General features: G+C 42.5%; 1 long non-coding RNA gene across 1 annotated transcript; it reads left to right on the top strand.

The window, feature by feature from the left end:
- Positions 1-1,198: 1,198 nt before the first annotated feature.
- Positions 1,199-16,793, top strand: LOC141738442 (uncharacterized). Its single transcript, XR_012585395.1, has 3 exons — positions 1,199-1,285; positions 5,240-5,305; positions 16,334-16,793. It is a non-coding gene; the product is annotated as an uncharacterized LOC141738442 (long non-coding RNA).
- Positions 16,794-21,232: the final 4,439 nt, after the last annotated feature.

Below are 21,232 nucleotides of genomic sequence, written 5' to 3' on the forward strand. Positions count from 1 at the left end.
AGAACTTGCTTATAATGAACTTAAAAAAAAAAAAAAAAATTAGTCTGGAAGCTTAGGGAGCATTAACCCATCCCAATAGAAATGGGATTTCTGTCAAAGCTTTGACCTTTCTCTTGACATCTGCTTAGTAATTTGAAAAGAATTTCCCATAGGCATGATCCAAGATTGAGAAAACAGTTTGAAGGGAAATTTTGTTTCCATTTTGCTGGAAGTTTTTAAATATCTGTCAGGAAACCAGCCTTAGCTCCATGGCTTCTCCCAGCTCACAGTCAGCTGCTTCAACCTCAATTGTCCAAGCCCTCCCAGTGAGCCTAGCAGCAACATGAGCATCTTTTGTTCTATGTACACCAACACAACTTTACCACAGGAACTCCAAAATACTGCCAAATTTCAGCTAAATGAAAAATATCCAGGTATTTTGATTTTTATCCTGAGTGATAAAACAGAAAAAAAATCACCTGAAAATTCAGAATTCACGCTGAAATGTGAAGCTATTATTTCACATGCAATTACTGCTGCTCTGGAATACACATTAGTATTTGTTGCTTTTGCAAGGTGACAGATTAGCTTTGTTGCAATCTATCCTTTCCTCCAGAGATATGTCATTCTGTGAGATAATATACATAAACTATAATTAAGTCAACTTCACAATTTCCCCTGTAGCTAAAATTCAACTGAAGGGGAAAAAAACCCCAACCTACCTCAGTTCTGTGGCAAATTATTATCAATTCCCATTGAGTTGAACAAGGAACAAAGAACATTATTGTGACCTTTGTGTATGAAATTACCAAACTTTTTAATACTGGCATCATTCTCTGTTTCTCTGCAGCAAATGAACAATTGTACCCCCAGTATCTGATGTGCTGTCTAACTCTTGGGTGATTTTCTGCTGATTCTGTGCTGTATTTCCCCTTTCTACTTTACATGTAGTTTGAGGCCTTTGTTTCTGTTATCAGATTTAAATATCGTTTTGTTGTCACTCTTGCATGAGGCTGATGCATGCTGACTGCTACTCTTCTTTTAATCCTCACGGTAGTTGAGATCGCTTTAGTTTGCTAAACCAGGAAACATTAATTTGGGCAGCCTGGTCAATGACTCTCTTTTGCTGTTGACTATTTGTTATTACTATTATAACTAACTCCTCTGTTTATGGCAATTTTGTCCTCAAATTAGCTGGTAGGAATCTTTTGTACCTTTAGAGGAACAAAGGAGCAAACAAAGCTGCCTTATCTTCACTGAAGTAAGAGCTGGAAAAGACCTGCCAGATCAACAAATTAATCACCCGGTAAGTACGGGGCTGTTGCCTCTATTTCTGTCCCAGCTGTCAGCAACCTGAACACGAGGAAGCTATTTTATTTGATTGCGCATTTGGCTTTTAGCTGCTGCTCCACAACCAGACTGTGACTCTGGGCAGGTTGAACCATGTTCCTGAGCACCACGGGTTGGCAGCCAGAAGCCAATGCTTCAACTACCTCTCTCTGTCATTGCAGCATGCCGAGCAGAACCAGGGGACAATATACTTCTTGGATGAACTTTGCTGAGAGTTAAAGCTCTCCAAAAATACTTACTGTGTCTTTTTTTGGGTTGGGAGAGATAATCCCACAGCACTTTATACTTCCTGCATTAGTAATTTTTTTTATTCCTCATTTAGAGTACGCTTGAGACTTAGCAGGTTGGGAAGCAGAGAGGGAAGGCAATACTCGCAGAGTATGAATAGTTGAGAATCAAAGATAGTTGTGCTAGATGCCCACAAACTGTAAAGCCAGAATCTTATTGGTGACAAAGTGGTAACTCCCTGCAGCTGTGTCATATGTACATGTAAAGTTGTCTCTGTGCTCAAGAAAAAAAAAAAAGAGGACACATATTTGAAGGAATACTCAGATATGAGACTTTTCATTCATCTCCACTGAAAGAAAAGCAATTTAAAGGGAACACAAAGTGCCCTTTGCAGCCCACAAACTGTGGGCAAACAACAAAAAACTGCTGTTGTCTTGCTTTGGTTTACTTAAGTCAGGCACTCTACACAGTAAAACTGGCCCACCATTGCACATACATTTGCATATCTGCAAGAAGTTACAGAAGCAACTTTTCTGATTTATTCATATAAAAATTTTTATTTTTTTTTGCCTAGAAGATAGGATAAAGTACTTACACACAAAGAATTCAAAAGCAAAAACACTGAATGAGCCCACTGCATCCCACACCTGAATATACTGTGCAGAACACACGCAGCAGTTCAGAGAGCAGCACCATGGAGTTACATCAAAGAGGAATGTGGTCTGCTGTAGCACCAGCGTCTTACTAATCTTTACTGCCAAAGCATCTCTGGTGCTTAGGGTGTAACACAGATAAAGTGCAAAACTCTCATGAGCATTAAGAAAATATGGGGAAATTATTGATTTTACGAAAACACCATTTCCCAGCCATTCTTCAAGATTTACTGCAAATCTTGCTTCTCCTGTTGCTAGGATTATTTCTGTTATAGTATTTGACATAAAGAATAATTTATCAGAATTATAGTATGCATACATGAACTCAGTTGTATAACTCAGCATTTACTGAGCATTATCCTTTGTTGTGCTAATGGGGATTTTGGCTTCCTTCTATTTTCTTTGTCAAGTCACTCAGCTAAGAGACAGTCACAGCAGTCGTTAACAGAGAGTGACTAAGTTACACAGCAGTATGTATCGAGATGCAAAGGATCCTATCGAGTGACAGCTGCAAGGGGAATTTCTCTAAGCTGAATGCAATCAGTGAATAGAAACATAGCCAGCAATTTGAGCAATAATGCTACAGCGTCTCTGTGATTTACAGTGATCTGTTTTACTTCTGATCATAGGCACTAAGGGCAGCAGCTCCAATGATACGATGGCGCTGATCACCTGGTGCTTCCCAGCCTCAGGGTGCTCTGGGAGTGCTTTTCAGCCCAGCACAGAGCAGGTCCTCAGGTCTCTCTGTGGGTTTTGGACACATCTCTGGCTTTTTTCTTTGTGGAGGAGAGGCAGTTTCAACACTAATGCTTCCATGATAAGCTACGCAAAGATTTGGTGAACATCATAAGCGACAGTCCGTCTGTGCCTGTCCAGGTGATGCTCAGTACCTCCTGGCTTCCCTCTCTGGAGTTGTTTTGCCCTAGACCTTGAAACTCTGCCTTCAGCGTGGAAAGGGGTTGATTTTCGTTCTGATAGCAGGATAATTACTGCGAGTTAGTTAGACTGCTGCAAAGTCCCAGTGGCACCAAGGGCACTACAATCTTTTTGCCAGGTTGATAGATAATGTCAACACAAGTGAGAGGGAGCTACGCGGCCGCCCAACTTGAGGCAAGTCAGATCGGTACCGAGTCTAGGAGGCTGGTCTTCTCCTACTGTTAATAAAGAGAGAGGCAAACCTTTCCAGAATGCAATTCAGAAGAGGAGCCAAAATTAAACACATAAAAGTGCATATGTCCCTGCCAGCAGTTCAATTTGTAGAGAAGCGTACAGTATTTTACCTTCACTAGCATCTTCGTGCCTGAGTCTTTCTGAGGGGATGCTGGCCTTTTACGGGAACGAAACAAGGCCCTTGTTGCAGCAAGCCCTTCTTATAACAGCATCTCCCGCTTGCTCGATGCATTACGTTGCCCTAATGTCTGTACATTCACTCCAAAAACAGCTTAATTTGCCTTGCAGCCAAATATGCAAGTCTCCAGATGTAGTACTTCCACTCATCGCCTCCAGTATTCATATATTCATATCGTATATATCTATATGGGAAGAATACTCAAAACTGTAATCTTGGCATGCCCCAAACTAGTTCAGGGATGACAAATATAACTTTTGATCACACTCTGTTCATGTGGAAAAGTTAGAACAGCTGCTGCTATTTCAGTTCTCACAGGCAGGGAGTTAAATTACCTACAAATAGACACAGCAAGTGTAACCCAGAAGGCAGACAGCACTGGGAGCTGTGCTGGTGCGACTTGCCTCCCCACAGACAGAAGGGCTTCTGAGGGGGTACCTGGAAGACAAGCTGTAAAGCTGTCCTCTGTAGGGATTACGTTAGCGGAAACACCTCCCTCCCACCCCCGACCCCTCAGAGCTGGAACCAAGGTTTCTGGAGCACCTTCATGCTTTTTTGTTGTTGGTTTTTTGTTCTGTGCATCTTAAAAGACTAAGGAAGTGGGGATGAAAATCTTATCCAAGGAGTTTAATAGGCATAAAGAGAACTCAAGGACAGAACACAGTGAAAAAGATAAACGTTGCTGCAACTGTTTTGAAATATGACTCATACGGGTGGTTAAAGAGAGGGAAAGCAAAACACATTCATCTTAAAGTTTAGAGTTTTATTCCGTTCCCCCAATTGCCTTGACAAATCTCCCGGTCCTACCTCATCAACTGTAAATATGCATCTGTATAACAACAGTGCTAAACTCCAGCAGCTGGGCAAAGAAGTTAATATTCTTTCTCAGAGTCAGCCAGTTCATTTTTAATGGTATATGCAGGATAATGTTTTTCTCGAAAAGTAATTTCTTTTGTTAGCAAGAATATGAAGATAAGCTCTTAGAAATACCTGCACAAACCTATATCTGACTTCTGTCTTTTTCCAATTTCCTACTAGCTACTCTCCAGGCAGTCAGCAAAAACCACAGGTTTTATAACCACAGGATTTACACAGCCAGCAACTCTATAGGCAATGCAAAATGAATTGCAATGTAGCAACAGGAGAAAAATCCAATGAAGGAAGTAGATAGGACTGTTAGCAAAAAAATTAAATCAAAAAACAGTTCTTTGAAAAGAGAAAATTTTAAAAATAAAATTATAGTATTCTGTGAGAAAATAAATGACAAGACTTCTTGGAGAAATTTGCTCAAAAATAATTTAAGTCTTGAAGAAATTATTAATCATTAATAGAGAGTTGGAAAGTAAAGACGGAAGAAGCCTACGAGGTCATCCACACTATTTCCCTGGTACTCCAGGATTTCAAACTGTCTGTGCTCTTTCAGCACAAGAACTGCCTTTGAGGTGTACTTCTAAGTCTTCCTCTGCTGTAAATGTTCATGAAACACATGTGAACAGAATCGAAGGTATGTCCTAAACTAAGTTGAAGATTTCATGCCAAGTGAGATTTAATTTATTGTAGAATACGTTCCATCAGGCAGGCCAGAATGAATACAATGATTAGGCAAAGCAATATTTAGTCCAATCTTACACTCCAATTGTAGTTTTATTGTGCTAATTACTGTCAATTTCTATGATGCTAGACAGTGACCTTCAGCTTCTCATTTTTGTTGATCACCAGAAGAACTTGATTTTACTTGATTGCAAAGGTAAGAAGACATGTTTGTCATTATACGGTTCCCATTTTTCCTTATTTCTTTGAGCTGACAGCAGGTAACTCTAGCTCAAAAAATGAATAGGAACACAATTCATAGAAATGTCAACCAGGTATTGCTTCAGCGCATTTCTCTAGCATCAGTGTTAAGTGCCATGCATTGTAAATGTTCTTCTTCAACTCACTGGACTGTGAAATGAGTTTGAAAGCAAAGCAAACCTTGACATTTTGCTTACAAAATGTTCACACTGATAAATTTAATTTACTATCTCTTTCTGGAAACAACAAATGTACATTAAAGTTCCAAAACAATGACAACTGCAGAAGAAATGACAAAATGACAAAATAATTCTTATTGACAGCTTCCTATCTGTCCCAATTCTCTGCTCATTTTAGGCCTGTTTTTCCATTTTGTGGGGATTAATATTTAGAAAATAACTTTAAGCTTTAATTCCACACAATATATAGGCAGCACAAATATGCAGTTATTCTGTCAGGGAAGATATCAATGATTGGTTTAATACGTAACATTGTCCATGTTTATTCATGCGGCAGAAAAAAGAATGCAGCTACATAAATACCTGCATACATATAAATCAGCAGAGACATGAAATTAAAAAAAAAATATGAGGAGTCTTAAGAGAAAGATACTCTTTTTTTTTTGCCTGTCGTTTTCCACTCTAAAATCAAATAATGCATTGCAGAAATCTGTATTAGGTTCTGATCCTGCAAACACTTGCAATATGTTTAATTTTGGTCAGGTGCCTTGTCCCACTGATTAGTTAATTTAGTTCTGTGTATGATGAAATTGCATGATAGAAAGTCCATCTTGCCCAGCACTCATCTTGCCATTCTCTCCGGCTTTGATACTGTGATGGGACAAAACCAAATGCAGCACAGCTTAAAGTCAGCACATTCCCACTGGAGTTAGAGAAAGAAAACACTTTTGCTTTCTGTCATGGCAGAGCTGACTGTGTCTGACACGCTCCTGACTGAAAGCTGAAGTACTTTAAAAAATACTCTTAACTCATATTTTAGACTCCCCAGAGACTTATTTCAGAAGATGAGAAAAAAGCTCACAAGTCCCGTGTTTCTTTGGGTGTCCTAAATTGACCAATATACCACAAATCATGAGGAAAATGTATAATACACCTGAAAAGTTCTCTTACAGACTGTAACTACTTTTACAAGTTGCACGGTCTTTAGTTTAAAGAAATTGGATCAGAACTATCAGATAAAAATACATCTGTACTAACATCCGGATTCCAGAAGTGCCAGGAGGCAACCAACTGGAGCAATGTTTTTCACTCTGCGACGTCCAAGAACTATTCTAAAGGATGCATGACCTTTAATTAAGAGAAGGCAATTTATGTTTACATTCACTACATGGAGGTCCAAAAATTTTCAGTATGAAAACCAAAGACTGAAAATCACTGCTCTGAAAATCTCCAGGAAAAAAAATGTATCAATTATATATTCAGAGTGCAACAGAAACAGTGGATCTCTGAATCACTACATGAAAATAGTTCATGTTTTGACTTATACCTCACTCCAAAAGTCAAACTAGTGTCCATAGATGAATAATTTTTTCTCTTAACTTGCCTGATTTACATAGATACAAATGTATTTGTCATTGAGATGCCTAATCCCATCTGCTTAAATCTAACATGGTTTTCTCTTGAGCCCTCTTGATTTAGACTTCTAAAGGGTTATTCTAAGAAGTAATACAAGAAGCTGTCATATTGCCCATCCTTATTTGTCCCCTAGATGATGACCATTACATTGCGGCATTGAGAAAACTCTGTAACACCAGATTGCTTTGATGTGTAGGCAGAGCCAAAAGCTAAATCAAACAAAGCTTTGTGATTCCTTTTGTCCCTGCATTGTCACAAATTTATAGAATACATTATGACCAATCAAGCTTTTACCTGTGCAGAATATTAAGAAAGATTGTGCTGGTTTTGTCTGGGATGGAGTTAATTTTCCACATAGCAGCTTGTATGGGGCTATGGTTTGGATTTGCGATAAAAACAGTGTTGATAGCAGACTGATGTTTTAGCTATTGCTGAGCAGTTCTCATACAGCACCAAGGCCTTTTCTGCTCCTCACACCCCCCCGCCAGTGAGCAGGCTGGGGGTGCAGAAGAAGTTGGGGAGGGGGCACAGCTGGGACAGCTGACCAAAACTGACGAAGGGGATATCACAGAATCACAGAATCGTAGGATTGGAAGGGACCTCTGGAGATCATCTAGTCCAACCCCCCTGCCAGAGCAGGGTCACCTACAGCAGGTTGCACAGGAACGCATCCAGGCGGGTTTGGAATGTCTCCAGAGTTGGAGACTCCACCACCTCTCTGGGCAGCCTCTTCCAGTGCTCTGCCACCCTCAAAGTAAAGAAGTTCCTCCTCATGTTTAGGTGGAACTTCCTATGCTCAAGTTTGTGCCCATTACCTCTTGTCCTGTCCCCGGGCACCACTGAAAAGAGCCTGGCCCCATCCTCCTGACACCCACCCTTTAAGTATTTATAAGTGTTGATAAGGTCCCCCTTCAGTCACCTTTTTTCCAGACTAAAAAGACCCAAATGCCTCAGCCTTTCTTCATAAGAGAGGTGTTCCAGTCCCCTAATCATCTTGGTAGCCCTTTGCTGCACCCTCTCCAGCAGTTCCCTGTCCTTCTTGAACCGGGGAGCCCAGACCTGGACACAGTACTCCAGGTGTGGCCTCACCAAGGCAGAGTAGAGGGGGAGGATGACATCCCTCCACCTGCTTGCCACACTCTTCTTGATGCACCCCAGGATGCCGCTGGCCTTCTTGGCCACAAGGGCACATTGCTGGCTCATGGTCACCCTGTTGTCCACCAGGACTCCCAGGTCTCTTTCCACAGAGCTGCTCTCCAGCAGGTCAGCCCCCAACCTGTACTGGTGCATGGGGTTATTCCTCCCCATGTGCATATCCCGCACCATATATGACATTGTGCTCAGCAATAAAAGCTGGGAGAAAGAGTAAGTGGGGACATTTGGAGTGATGATGCTTGTCTTCCCAAGTAACTGTTAGGCGTGATGGAGCCCTGCTTTCCTGGAAAGGGCTGAACACCTGCCTGCCGATGGGAAGTAGTGAATTAGTTCCTTATTTTTCTTTGCTTATGTGCACGTTTTTTGCTTTACCTATTAAACTGTCTTTATCTCAGCCCTTGAGTTTTCACACTTTTACCCTTCTGATTCTCACCCCCATCCCATTGCGGGGGCCGTGAGAGAGCGGTCGGTGGGGCTTGGCTGCCTGCTGGCATTAAGCCATGACAAATGTTCATGTGACGGTAATGCTCGAGCTCCTTCTTCCTCATCCTGGTTAAGAAAAGATACTCCATCCCATATACTTACAGGTATTCCAGCTCCTGAATCACAGTACAGTTGAGTCAGATGTAGGAAACTAAATATCTTTTAAGATTGGAGCCTTCGGCTCTTACCACTTTATATACAAAACAAGAAATTGTACTGAGGACTCTGGATATTTTCTTAATTGGCATTTTGGTTTCAAAACTTTTTAAATTAATACAACAAGATGGAAACACTTGTTTTGATCTCCAGGTGCAATAATAAAAAAAATAAAAATCCCTATCCCTCCTCCCAAGCATTTGGCATATCCATACTGAAAAATTACTCACAGATATTTTGACTTTAAAGCCACCCAAAGACAGAAATAGTACTTTGTTTCGCTGCTCCTTGCCAGACAATCTTTGACATTTATCCTAAAAGCGCCGTAATAGCCTTGCTGAAACCATGCTGGGTGGAGAATGCAAACAGTGAAGCTGTACTTGCTGGAGCCTCACAACAGCTGAACAGAAGAGATTCAGAGCAGGAAAAAGCAGTTATAAAGTTGTATCCTGAAGTAAAAGACCAGTCACATGCCTAAAAACTAAACTTGAGAAAAGGTTAGTCACTGACATGGAGAAAATGTGAAATGTCCAAAGTAGGGCACTGGATTTCTGCAGCATGTAAAAATATTCACGGATAAGATTTTTGAGGGAGTAAGTCTCATGAGCTTGAAATTAAGATCCGATACATCGGTTTAACCTACAGTAAAAGTTATCTCATACTTTTAACAGTAATAAACATAGGTGATATGTAAACATAAGATAACAAAGAGGTTTGATATTGATTTAACCTAAACCAGTTTGAATCAGAAGTGCTAAAAGTGACCTTAAAAAAAGCCCCCAAAAACCACCCCAACAACAACAAAAAAAAAAACAGATCCGGAAATATTGTTGGCTTCACTGGGAAAGGCTCTCACAATACTGTCCAAAACAGTATCCAATCTACAGTGAAGATTTTTTTAAAAAATAAAAATCCAAGCCAGACCTAGGTCTGTAAGTGAACATAAATTGTGAGATAAGATTCAATGCCACCTTGCAAGTGGACAAAAAAGTGCTGTAGTTTGAAAAAAAAACAATGAAGCTGACAGTTACAAAAGTTATACGTCTACTGTTAAATATTAAAGAGTGCCAAGAAAAATTCCCAGGCATCAGAACTCAATTTTATGTATGTTTGACTATTAGAAAATTCCCTAACATTATTTTGGCCTGCACCAACTAGCACCTTCACAAACAACTTATGGGCACGAGTCAGGAGCTAGCTCACATCATGACTGTTCCCTGCAGGCAGCCTTGGATGCAATCATCCTATTTTGGAGGCTAAACTAGTTTAACAGTTGGACGTGGGCTATTCTGTGCCAGTTGGTCTCAGTGCTGGAGAACATTCCCAGACATGTTTAGTTTATGAATACCGACATAGCCAAATATCCCAGCTTGTAGGCACCTGAAGCTAAATTTATTACAAGAATGTGACCTGCAGAGCTTTAGAAGCAGTTGGTAAACAACAGCAGCATACGAACTGATAGGCTGCCCAAGTGATGAAGGAGTCCTTAGAGACTCTACAAAGTGTTTTCCGCTGCAAGAACAACTTCCTTGCAAAACATACGTTTAGCTACAATATTTATTTGGTCACTCCAGCTAAAAGGTAACAGACTAAGACTGTATTGTTGGAAATAGAAGGGGAAAATAAAAAGTCTCCTAATGATCAGAAAGGAAATTTAGTACTTACAACAGAATCATAGAATCACAGAATCGCTTTGGTTGGAAGAGACCTTTAAGATCACTGAGTCCAACCATTAACTTAGCACTGCCAAGTTCACCACTAAACCATGTCCCTCAGCAACACATGTACATGCTTTTCAAATACTTCCAGGGATGGTGACTCCACCACTTCCCTGGGCAGCCTGTTCTAATGTTTGACAACCCTTTTGGTGAAGAACATTTTCCTAATATCCAATCTAAACCTCTCCTGGTGCAACTTGAAGCCATTTCCTCTTATCCTGTTGCTTGCTATTTGGGAGAAGAGATCAACACCCACCTCACTACAACCTCCTTTCAGGTAGTTGTAGAGAGCGAGAAGGTCTCCCCTCAGCCTCCTCTTCTCCAGGCTGAACAACCCCAGCTGCCTCAGCCGCTCCTCAGAAGACTTGTGCTCCAGACCCCTCATCAGCTTTGTTGCCCTTCTCTGGACATGCTCCAGCACCTCAATGTCTTCCTTGTAGTGAGGGGCCCAAAACTGGACACAGTACTCAAGATGGGGCCTCACCAGTGCCGAGTACAGGGGGACGATCACTTCCCTAGTCCTGCTGGCCACACTATTTCTGATACAGGCCAGGATGCTGTTGGCCTTTGTGGCCACCTGGGCACACTGCTGGCTCATATTCAGACAGCTATTGACCAACACCCCCAGGTCATTCTCCGCCAGGCAGCTTTTCCAGCCACTCTTCCCCAAGCTTGTAACGCTGCATGGGGTTGTTGTGACCCAAGTGCAAGACCCGGCACTTGGCCTTGTTGAACCTCATACCATTGGCCTCAGCCCATCAATCCAGCCTGTTCAGATCCTTCCGTAGAGCCTTCCTACCCTCAAGCAGATCAACACTCACGCCCAACTTGGTGTTACCTCCAAACTTACTGAGGGAGCACTCGATCCCCTCATCCTGATCGTTGATAAAGATATTAAACAGAACCGGCCCCAATACTGAGCCCTGGAGAACACCACTTGTGATCGGCTGATGACTGGATTTAACTCCATTCACCACAACTCTTTGGGCCCAGACAGACAGACAGTTTTTTACCAAGCGAATCGCATGTGCATCCAAGTCACAAGCAGCCAGTTTCTCCAGGAGAATGCTGTGCGAAACGCTGTCAATGGCTTTACTAAAGTCCAGGTAAGCAACATCCACAGCCTTTCCCTCATCCACTGAGCAGGTCACCTTGTCATAGAAGATGATTGGGTTAGTCAAGCAGGACCTGCCTTTCATAAACCCATGCTGACTGGGCCTGATCGCCTGGTTATCCTGTGCATGCCGTGTGATGGCACTCAAGATGATCTGTTCCATAACCTTCCCAGGCACCAAGGTCAGACTGACAGGCGTGTAGTTCCCTGGATCCTCCTTCTGGCACTTCCTGGGCGTCACATTTGCTAACCTCCAGTCAACAGGGATCTCCCCGGTTAGCCAGGACTGCTGGTAAATGATGGAAAGTGGCTCGGTGAGCACTTCCACCAGCTCCTTCAGAACCCTGATCAGGGATCCCATGAGGCCCCATAGACCTGTGTGCGCCGAAGTGATGTAGAAGGTCACTAACCATTTCCCCTTGGATTATGGGGGCTTCATTCTGCTCCCCCTCCGTGTCTTTCAGCTCAGGGAGCTGGGTACCCACAGAACAACTGGTCTTGCTATTAAAGACTGAGGACAAGAAGGCATTAAGTAGCTCAGCCTTTTCTTCATCCTTGGTCGCTATGTTTCCCTCTGCATCCAATAGGGAATGGAGATTCTCCTTAGCCCTCCTTTTATTGCTATCAGATGGAGGAAAATCATTACAATCCTCTTGAAGGTGTTCAGAAAAATACACTTTTTAAAAATAATTATTTTACTATTGCTACTCTCCTCATTACATCTGAGAGGTTTTGTTGTAACTCTTGGGCAATTTCTATCCCTGAGTGAATGGGAAGTCTGCGTACACAAAACAGCTGGTTGCCAAGCCAGCAATGTATCTACGTTAGCAAAGTTTCAGGACAGCTTGCTATGTTAGGGACACAGGCCTATTTAGAGACATAAAGTGAAACATAAATAGCACAATGTATTTACTTAGAACATTAAAGAGTTCCTGCTTGTGATGATGGCAGAGCCTAGTATTTTCTTTTGGCTCGCTCAATGCTATTAACAGAAAACACAGGGTTCGGGAAGGAAGGTAGAAATTAGGTTGAATCAGTCAGAGTAAAGAGCAAACAGGACTGGTTCTACTTCTGGTGGCACATTTACCCTGCACTGTCATCAGGTGAGCCCAGAAAAATGATCTCATGTCTTTGATGTTGATTAAAAAGTTTACTCTGCAGATCTCAAAGCTCCAGACAGCAAAGGATGGGATTCATTGAATCAAATGTGGGTTTTACCTGGCACACATCTCGTCCAAGTCACCATAGGATCCTTCCATAGTCCTGCAAAGAGAAAGGAGCTGGGCAGGAACAGCAAGAACAGTTCAGGGACTGCTTCATTTGCTCCTGAAGTAGACACCTTTTGTATGATCACATGAATTCTACTTTAATTTCCACTGACTCTGCTGGGAACCAAAGCAACAAGACCCTTAAAGTTAGGTGAGCTCAACCAGAGCAACTGTTCTGAGTGTCATTGCAATGAATGCTGACAGAAGGTGTACGTATACGAGCAACAAGTCAAATACTAGGGCATGCTTTCTCCTGCCCAGAAGCAACATAAGGGTTAGGCATAACCCTTTTTAGGACAGACTTGGTTTAACTGGCACTAAGTGAAAGACCCTAACGTGCAGTCAGAAGAAGTATTTGGCTGGTAGATGGCTAATCCTGAGGACTTCAGGGTACCCAGACGATCAACATGGGCACTGGAAGCTGCAGGAACCTAAAGAAGTTTCAGACACTTGGAAAACAAAAATAGGCACAGCTTTAGGAAGGGCACGTGTTTTATATAAGAGATTTCTCAGATATGAGCACAAAGACATCCCCTTCCGGGCACTGGAGTTTGCAATGTAACTACACACACATGCTCGGGTAATACCATAACTGTGGGGCCGACCTCCCAGAATGGTCACCTTACTCTCCGCTGACTCTAGAGATAGCTGAAACAAATCGATGTCTTGCAGAAATCACTAGTTCAGGCTGGTCAGTCAGATACTACCATGGCATGTGTAGAAAAGTCAGAAAAGGGCTGGAAAGATAATACAGGACTAGGCCTGCAGAGAGTAACAAATACTCCTGGTGCCCATAAGCATGTGTCATAAGCTTCGATTGCAGGAAATTAGGGAGGCTGGGGCAGCTCTTTGCATTTTCCCTACATATTCCCGTGGCTATTTAAGGCAATAGCACAATGTGAGAGACGCTGGTGCTGTCAATATACGTGTATCTGCTTTACACACAGCTGACACTACTCGTTATGTGCTGCTTGTGTCACAGCCAAAACTCTGAATCCTTTAGCTTGCCAAAAGTCAACAAAACGTGGGACTGTGAAGCTTCAAGTCGTCTGAAACATACAGCGCTTATTAAATCTGTTTGTGGGTTGTCACCCAGGAAGACTGCATAATACTGCAAGGGAAAACAAGGTAGAGAAGGCAGATGCCTTAACAGCTACTAATTAGAATCTAATTACTCTTTCAATTACCTTTACTCACCACTCTCGGTCCCCAAGCCAGCTACTGACAGACATCAGCTGTCCACGTGGCATTCTCATCTGGCACAAACCGTATTGAGTGCGAAATCAAATGAAACACTGTCACGCCAACATTAGCAGCACGCCTTTCAAACCCTCTGCGGCAGGAAGGTACGCTGAATATTTCATAGCACACATTTATAGCTAGTGTCTCCTTTCTGAGGCGATACGAATACCGTATTTCTGCAGGATTTCAGTGCTGCATAGCTGTAGACAAGTGATTAAATTCTACCTACAAACACAAACACACAGCCAAATCACAGTCATGCTGCACTAAACACGGCTTCCCTATCCTTTTAGTTCAGTCCCCTGCTGTTACAAGCAATTTTGTCATATCATAACATCTAGCATCAATCCCTTCCTTATTTAAAAGAAGGTTCCTGAACGAATGAAACATAAATACAATCCTTATTCCTCCAGGGAGAACCTTCTATATATTCTAAGGAATTGCAAATCCCCAAATCCCCATCATCTCGAGAGCTACAGCTACCTGGTTATTACTTTTCATAATTCTCACAGTGCCTAGAGTCCTCCCGCAGCTACAGGATCCCTCTGTAGTGGGTCTGTAGCTGCTTGCAGGGTGAGCAAGCCCACACTGCCACAACCACACAACACAAGCACGTAAGAAAATGGAAGAAATCTCTATTTACAGATGAGGAACAAAAGCTGAGAGACACTTCCCCCGAAAGGCGGGAGGCAACCGCAGATTTCCTGCACTCAGCACAGCGTTAATACTGTGGGTATTGCCCTTCTTTCCCCAGAAGGATGGGATGCTTTGCTTGTAAATCTTAGTTTTGTGGGGACCCGGATTTTTGAAGCTCACCAAGCAGTGAAGCTGTTTGAGACATAAAGAGTTAGTCAGCAGGAGAAAGAGCGTCTGAGTGTGGCTTTAACGTGAGAGTTACCGTGGGGGTGGTGGTACGGCTCGGCTGTGATTACAGTGGTGTTGCTGCAGCCCACAACCGCTGCAGGAGGAAATTCTGCTCGTTCAGTGTCTAGCACGCTCTACCAGGCAGCATTCACATGTTGTAAGCTCTTTCAGAGGTGATTTGACCACATTTCACTTTGAATCTGCCTTTTCTCAATCAGTTTCTCAGAGTGTGCTCCTTGTCCCTAGAAGATGGAGTCTATATTCCAGCAGGACAGCCGTGGGCACGCGAGATGGCTAAAGGCTGACACTGAGATGTTCAGCCTGAAGGGAGAAGAGAGCGTAATAGCTGGCGAGGAAAACCTGGTAACTCTCCAGAGAGCAGGAGTCTTTAACAGATATTGACCTTGTCAATACAAAGTCAATCACTCTGCAGCTGGAGAAGGATCTCCTTGTCTGGCAGATCTTTCCTCCGTTTTAGTTTCATCTGCCTCAGCTTGACTGAGGTCTGCAGGCCCACGTGCCGTGTAGTAATGGAAACACTACTTCCAGGGATACCCCTTCACTCCTGTAAAGCAAGCGATACACTGGTTTTCAAAACACAAAAGTTACGAAGTGACGGGGAGTGATCTCAAGCATTCACTTTCTCAACTACATTGCTGAATTACCAAAACACTCCCCAGCAAGCTCCCCCGGCTGACCAGCACTCTCCTAAAAAGCTTCCAAGTTGAGTTGGGGAGTTAGTATAGCTGGGGAATTCATCCAGTTTGGACATCTCCACCGTGTTTAAGAAGACAAGAGTGTTCAGCTGTATGGACATGGACTGTACACGATGTTGTATCTCAGTGCCAGCAAATGGTCCCAGACATAATTTATTAGCATAGTCGCAGCTTAGCTCTCTGTTAATTATAGCCTGTCAACCTACTTGCCAAACTGTACAGCTCTTCTTCAGATAGCTCCCATGGAAATAAATCATTAGCAGGAGAGATCAAAGAGAAGAAAAGAAACTTTTCCTGTGATTCCCCTTGCTTCCTGCATCTGCCACAGACCACAAGGTTACTAAGATCAATAGTTATTTGTTTTCCTGCACAAATCCCTTTTTGGGAAGAGGTGGTCTGGGAGATTACAAACTGCGGACCAGAACTCCCCCTTCTGACCACACTAATCGATCTCTCCCGTTAATTAGCCAAACTTGGTTATCAACGTGAGGAACCTCCTAATAAGACCCAGAGGTGTTTTGTTGTTTTTTTAATTCTAAAGAGAGATGATTACTGATGTGCACACAAATAGGTCAAGCTAGCAGATAGAATATAAAGCAGTTTTCTATCCCAAACCATCCCTCTTGAAGACAAATCATGGTCAGTTTTGCTTCAGTTTTTTTTCTTATTACAGGCAAATCTGGGGTGCGTGTAGCAGCTGACCAGATCTTTGCCTTTTCTTCCGCTGCGAGTGAAAAGCCAGGGGAACAGCGTTACAAAGGCAAATCAAACCGCGAAAGGAGAAGCAGCTCCACTGAAGAGAGAGGAACAAGTCCTGCTACCATGGGAGTTTAAAAGATTCCTATTCTTCAGAAATCCCTGCACCTTTCAGAAAACCAAAAATAAAAAAGTCTTTAAGAGATATTGACCTTGTCAATACAAAGGATCGTTTTGAGAGTAGGAAATGGGGAAGGGAAAAAGATGCTCAAAATGAGCACTGTAGAAAAAGCTGCCTGCCTGCCTCCATGTAGCCTGCCTACCTAAAAATTTCCTTGTATTTTTAGTGAACAGTGTGTTTGTTTTTTTTTTTTTTAATTCATTCTGACCTGGAATGTAACATGCTGTTCTACAAGGGATGGATAGAGGGATTCACCTTCTGCAGCTCACAATGAATCAACATACCTTTTTATTATTTCTTATGCATACTTTCTCCACTGAATATTATTCTGATTATTGAAGGAATGGTATTTAGATAGTGAAACGATTAAAAATATTTCATTTAATGTAGCATTTAACGCAAGACTTCTCTTTGGGGGATATTGCACTACTTTATTAAGCATTGTTCTGCAAAGATGCATGAGCGTGCCTCACTGAACAGAGCTCTCTGCTGGGTTCAGACCTTAATTACGTTAAGCCCAAACTTTGACATTTTCCAGAAACATTGCTTGGAAGTTCATCTACATTTTCAAAGAGGAGGCGGGATGAAGGAAGCTCTTTTCCGTTATTCTTTTTTATTAACACTGACTAAATATGTGTTGAATTTATTTGCCATCTCTGAAGATTAATGTAAAGAGAGTGTTTTAAGCAGTGTTCCTGCATCCTATTAGATTTGTAAGATCTAAGACCCTTGAACACATGCAGACTCTTGGAAAATGAGGGGTTTTTTTGGTTACCCAGGACAAGGGGAGGATGTCAGATACAGTGGGGTTCTCTCTCATCCCTCCAGTTTTGAATATTTAGCATACTGCTCTTTCAGCAAAGCATTTTCTTAATCCTTTAAGTAGGAGCTGGAGCTTCAATGCATCTACACATGAATACACTGATAAAATAACCTTAAAATTATAGAAGATTAAATTATACTTAAGTTATAAAAAAAAAATTTTTTTTTTTTTGCTTTTATCTGCTCGATGTTCCAATCTCTTACAATGAGATAATCCAGCTAGTTCCAGGGTGGGCGCCATCTGTATTTTAATTTATTATTAAATCTGCAAACTGTTAAGCATACGTTAGAGGACACAAATCTAAATATAACACAGAGTTCTTAGAATCCATGTGAAGTTAGTATTGTAAGAATATTGACACAAGATAATAAAGCTTTCTTATTGCTACTACTTTCTTATTGCAAAATTTCAGCCTTTCCAAATAGCAGCTGAAGACTGATGGTGCACACTGCAGACTACTGAAAGGAATTATATCCAAATGGAACAAAATTTTATCCCAGGCCAATGTAGCAGCCGGTCTTTGACAACTAATGGCATTGCCTTCAACAATGAGCGCTTCCCTTCGCTTGCCGTGAATCAGAAACATCCTTAGAAAGTCAAATATGTTGAAGGGTAAAAGTAGGATGCTACCAAATGCAATTGCAAGCCTGATTTGGCAGTATGTCTTCCTGCTGCCCCTCCCTGCAAAGACACAAGCACAGCATCTCAGAGCCAGTTTCACGGAATCACTCCCAGGGACCTGACTTTCAGGCTGATTTTGCAAGGGTGGGAATCGGAGAAGAGGTTTTTGACTTGTAAGCACACAGAACACCAAGTCCCACAAAACCCCTTGTGCAAAATTGTTTTACAGTTTAAAATTGCGCTGCTGCTGCTAAGTTTCCTTGGTCAGTACAAGAAGCAATGTATTTTGAAGTCCAAAATGACTGTGAGCCTACTTAATCTGCACTTTCATATACATATATATATATACACACATATATATATATATGAACAACTGATTTCCTAACCTCTTTGTTCCACGCCTCCTCTCTCTTCCTGTATGTAGCACAAAGAGGAAAAGCAAAATGTGTCAGCACTACCTTCTTCAGGATCATCTCAGACATATACTGAGAGATCTCTAGAGCAAAGCAAAACCATATATAGAAAGCAGCGCTTTGCATTGCATTGCAGCTCCAGCTCAAAGCCCCACACGATTTAGGTTGGGCAATTTAAGACGTTAGTAGGGAGCAGGTCTGGTTCACTGTCCGGTGTTTCAATACAGTCACAGCCTTCCCTTGTGATTTGTGTTAAATCCAGTGTAATTCTGAGCTTGTTCTGCAGCCTGCATTTAAATGATGACATCTAGGTAGGTTAGGGTTTGTCAAGATTTCAAGAAAAGTATGTCACATTTTAATTCTTTTGTTCCAAGCCAAAGGTAAGCGTGCCTGAGGCAACTCAGCAAGATGGTCCCACTCCCAGAGGCATGACGCCTGTACCACAGTATCCTGATACATCATGAGTGAAGATTCCCGAGAGCTGCCGAGCTCAGAAATCATCGGGAATCAGGATCAGGGAAGTTCTGCTTTGCAGAAGGTACCAGAGCACTCCCATTCTGATCCTCTTGTGCCTCACTGAACGCTGGGCAAGACCAAGTGATACAGATGCTAGTAGGTCAGAAGGCAAAGACACAGATCAGCCCTCAAAAGCACTGCTAAAGTTCAGAAACGTTCAGCAGTACTGGGTGCTGCAGCGCTTTGAAGATCCTTGGTAGACAGCTTCACACATCCTTTTGGCACCGAAGTACTTTAGGAAAACTGGTCTCCGGGTACCTAATATTTATTATGCAAAACAGGACTTCTGGTGTTCTTTGAGAAGGTCAGAGAAATTAATTCCTTGTGTTGGTAGCATTGCCATTGTCCTGCTACTGTTAAATACCCAGTTCCCTTAAACTATAGAAAATATAAAGCAGTTGCTGGGACTGCACAGGTCTATAAATCCCTCACAGCGATTTCACGGTACTTAAAACATATATTTGCAGGTGTTTAGACATTTGCATTAATTGCCACTATTGTAGACACTTACCTCTATGAAGAAAAACACTGCTCAGAATAGCTGATATTCTGGTATTATTTTCACCTGATGTTACTTAAAGCTGATACTTTAAAAAGAACAGTTTATAATTTCAATGGTATTTACACACAAATTTTGGAATGAAATAATATTCGAAGTAGCTACTTTAAGCAATTAAATACAACAATTCAAAAATTCAAGTTCTGGGGACATGTCCAAGAAGTTACTTTATAGAATGGCAAAAAATGCATATTCAGTAGCAGGATAAAAACAAAATTAGTCTGAGATGTCACTTGGGATTTCATATTTTTCTTTGTTCTCTAGCTGTAACTTAGCCAGGTCAGCACTTGGAGATGCTTTTCTCCTCATCCATGATCTTCTTACACAAATAACTGTTTTGCAATGTAAATATGGAAAGCGCGTGCATTTCATTACAACTGCAGAGGGACGACAAATCCAAGGAAGTGCGCATTTCTTGGACCCGCAGGGCTGCGTGTAAGAACATGACCTTTTGCACTTCTGCTGTCTACCCAGCCAAGTTTCCCCACTGTGGTACCAGCCTCCCCAGCACCAGCCCTCACGCCAGCATCTTCTGCTCATTCCAGCTTGTGCTCACAGTGTCCGACATTTACCGTCCACTGCTGGGAGTGCATAGCTTCCTGCTGAAATAATTGGCTGAGTATAATTCTTGCACTGATACAGGCTGGGCAGTGACTGCCTTGAGAGCAGCCCTGAAGAAAAGGACTTGGGGGTGCTGGTGGACGAGAGGCTCAACATGAGCCGTCAGTGTGCACTATCAGCCCAGAAAGCCAATCGTATCCTGGGCTGCATCGGGAGGAGTGTGGCCAGCAGGTCGAGGGAGGTGATTCTCCCCCTCTACTCCACTCTCGAGAGACCCCCCCTGGAGTACTGCGTGCAATTCTGGAGCCCCTACTACAAGAGAGATATGGACGTGCTGGAACGTGTCCAGAGAAGGGCCATGAGGATGATCAGAGGGCTGGACCACCTCTCCTATGAGGGCAGACTGAGAGAGCTGGGGTTGATCAGTCTGGAGAAAAGAAGGCTCCGAGGAGACCTTATAGTGGCCTACCAGTATCTTAAGGGGGCCTACAAGAAAGCTGGTGAGGGACTTTAGGACGTCGGGTAATGGTAGGACAAGAGGGAATGGATTAAAACTAGAGATGGGACGATTCAGACTGGACATTAGGAAGAAGTTCTTCACCATTAGGGTGGGGAGACGTTGGAACCCGTTGCCCAGAGAGGTGGTGGAAGCCCCATCCCTGGAAGTTTTTAAGGCCAGGCTGGATGGGGCTCTGAGCAACCTGGTCTAGTGGGAGGTGTCCCTGCCCATGGCAGGGGGGTTGGAACTAGATGATCTTTAAGGTCCCTTCCAACCCAAACCATTCTATGATTCTATATTAGTATCAGGATTAATACTGGTTCTTTAGTATTATTGTTAATTGTTTAGTCTTATCCTATTAAATCTATTTATTTTTCAGCCCTTATGTTTCCTTGCTTTCCCCAATTCCCCTTTCTGGGTGGGGAGGGGTCATCGGGTGATAGAATAATTGTCTAAATGACAATAAATTGTTATGGTTTTTCTCAAAGCATAACATGGTCAAAGACTGGACCGGGTCTCCCAGACTTGTGGATCCTCCACCTTTGAAAACATTCAAGCCTCAGCTAGACATAGCCATCAGGCAACCTGAGCTAACTGGATGTGATCTGAACAGGGGCTGGACTGGATGACATCCCTCCCCATCTTCATTACTCTATAATGCTACGAACTGGGGAGAAATTGCTTTTCAGGAGCTTCAGCTGAT

The sequence above is a fragment of the Larus michahellis genome, chromosome 2 (genome assembly GCF_964199755.1).
Source record: "Larus michahellis chromosome 2, bLarMic1.1, whole genome shotgun sequence".
NCBI classification, from domain to species: Eukaryota; Metazoa; Chordata; class Aves; order Charadriiformes; family Laridae; genus Larus; species Larus michahellis.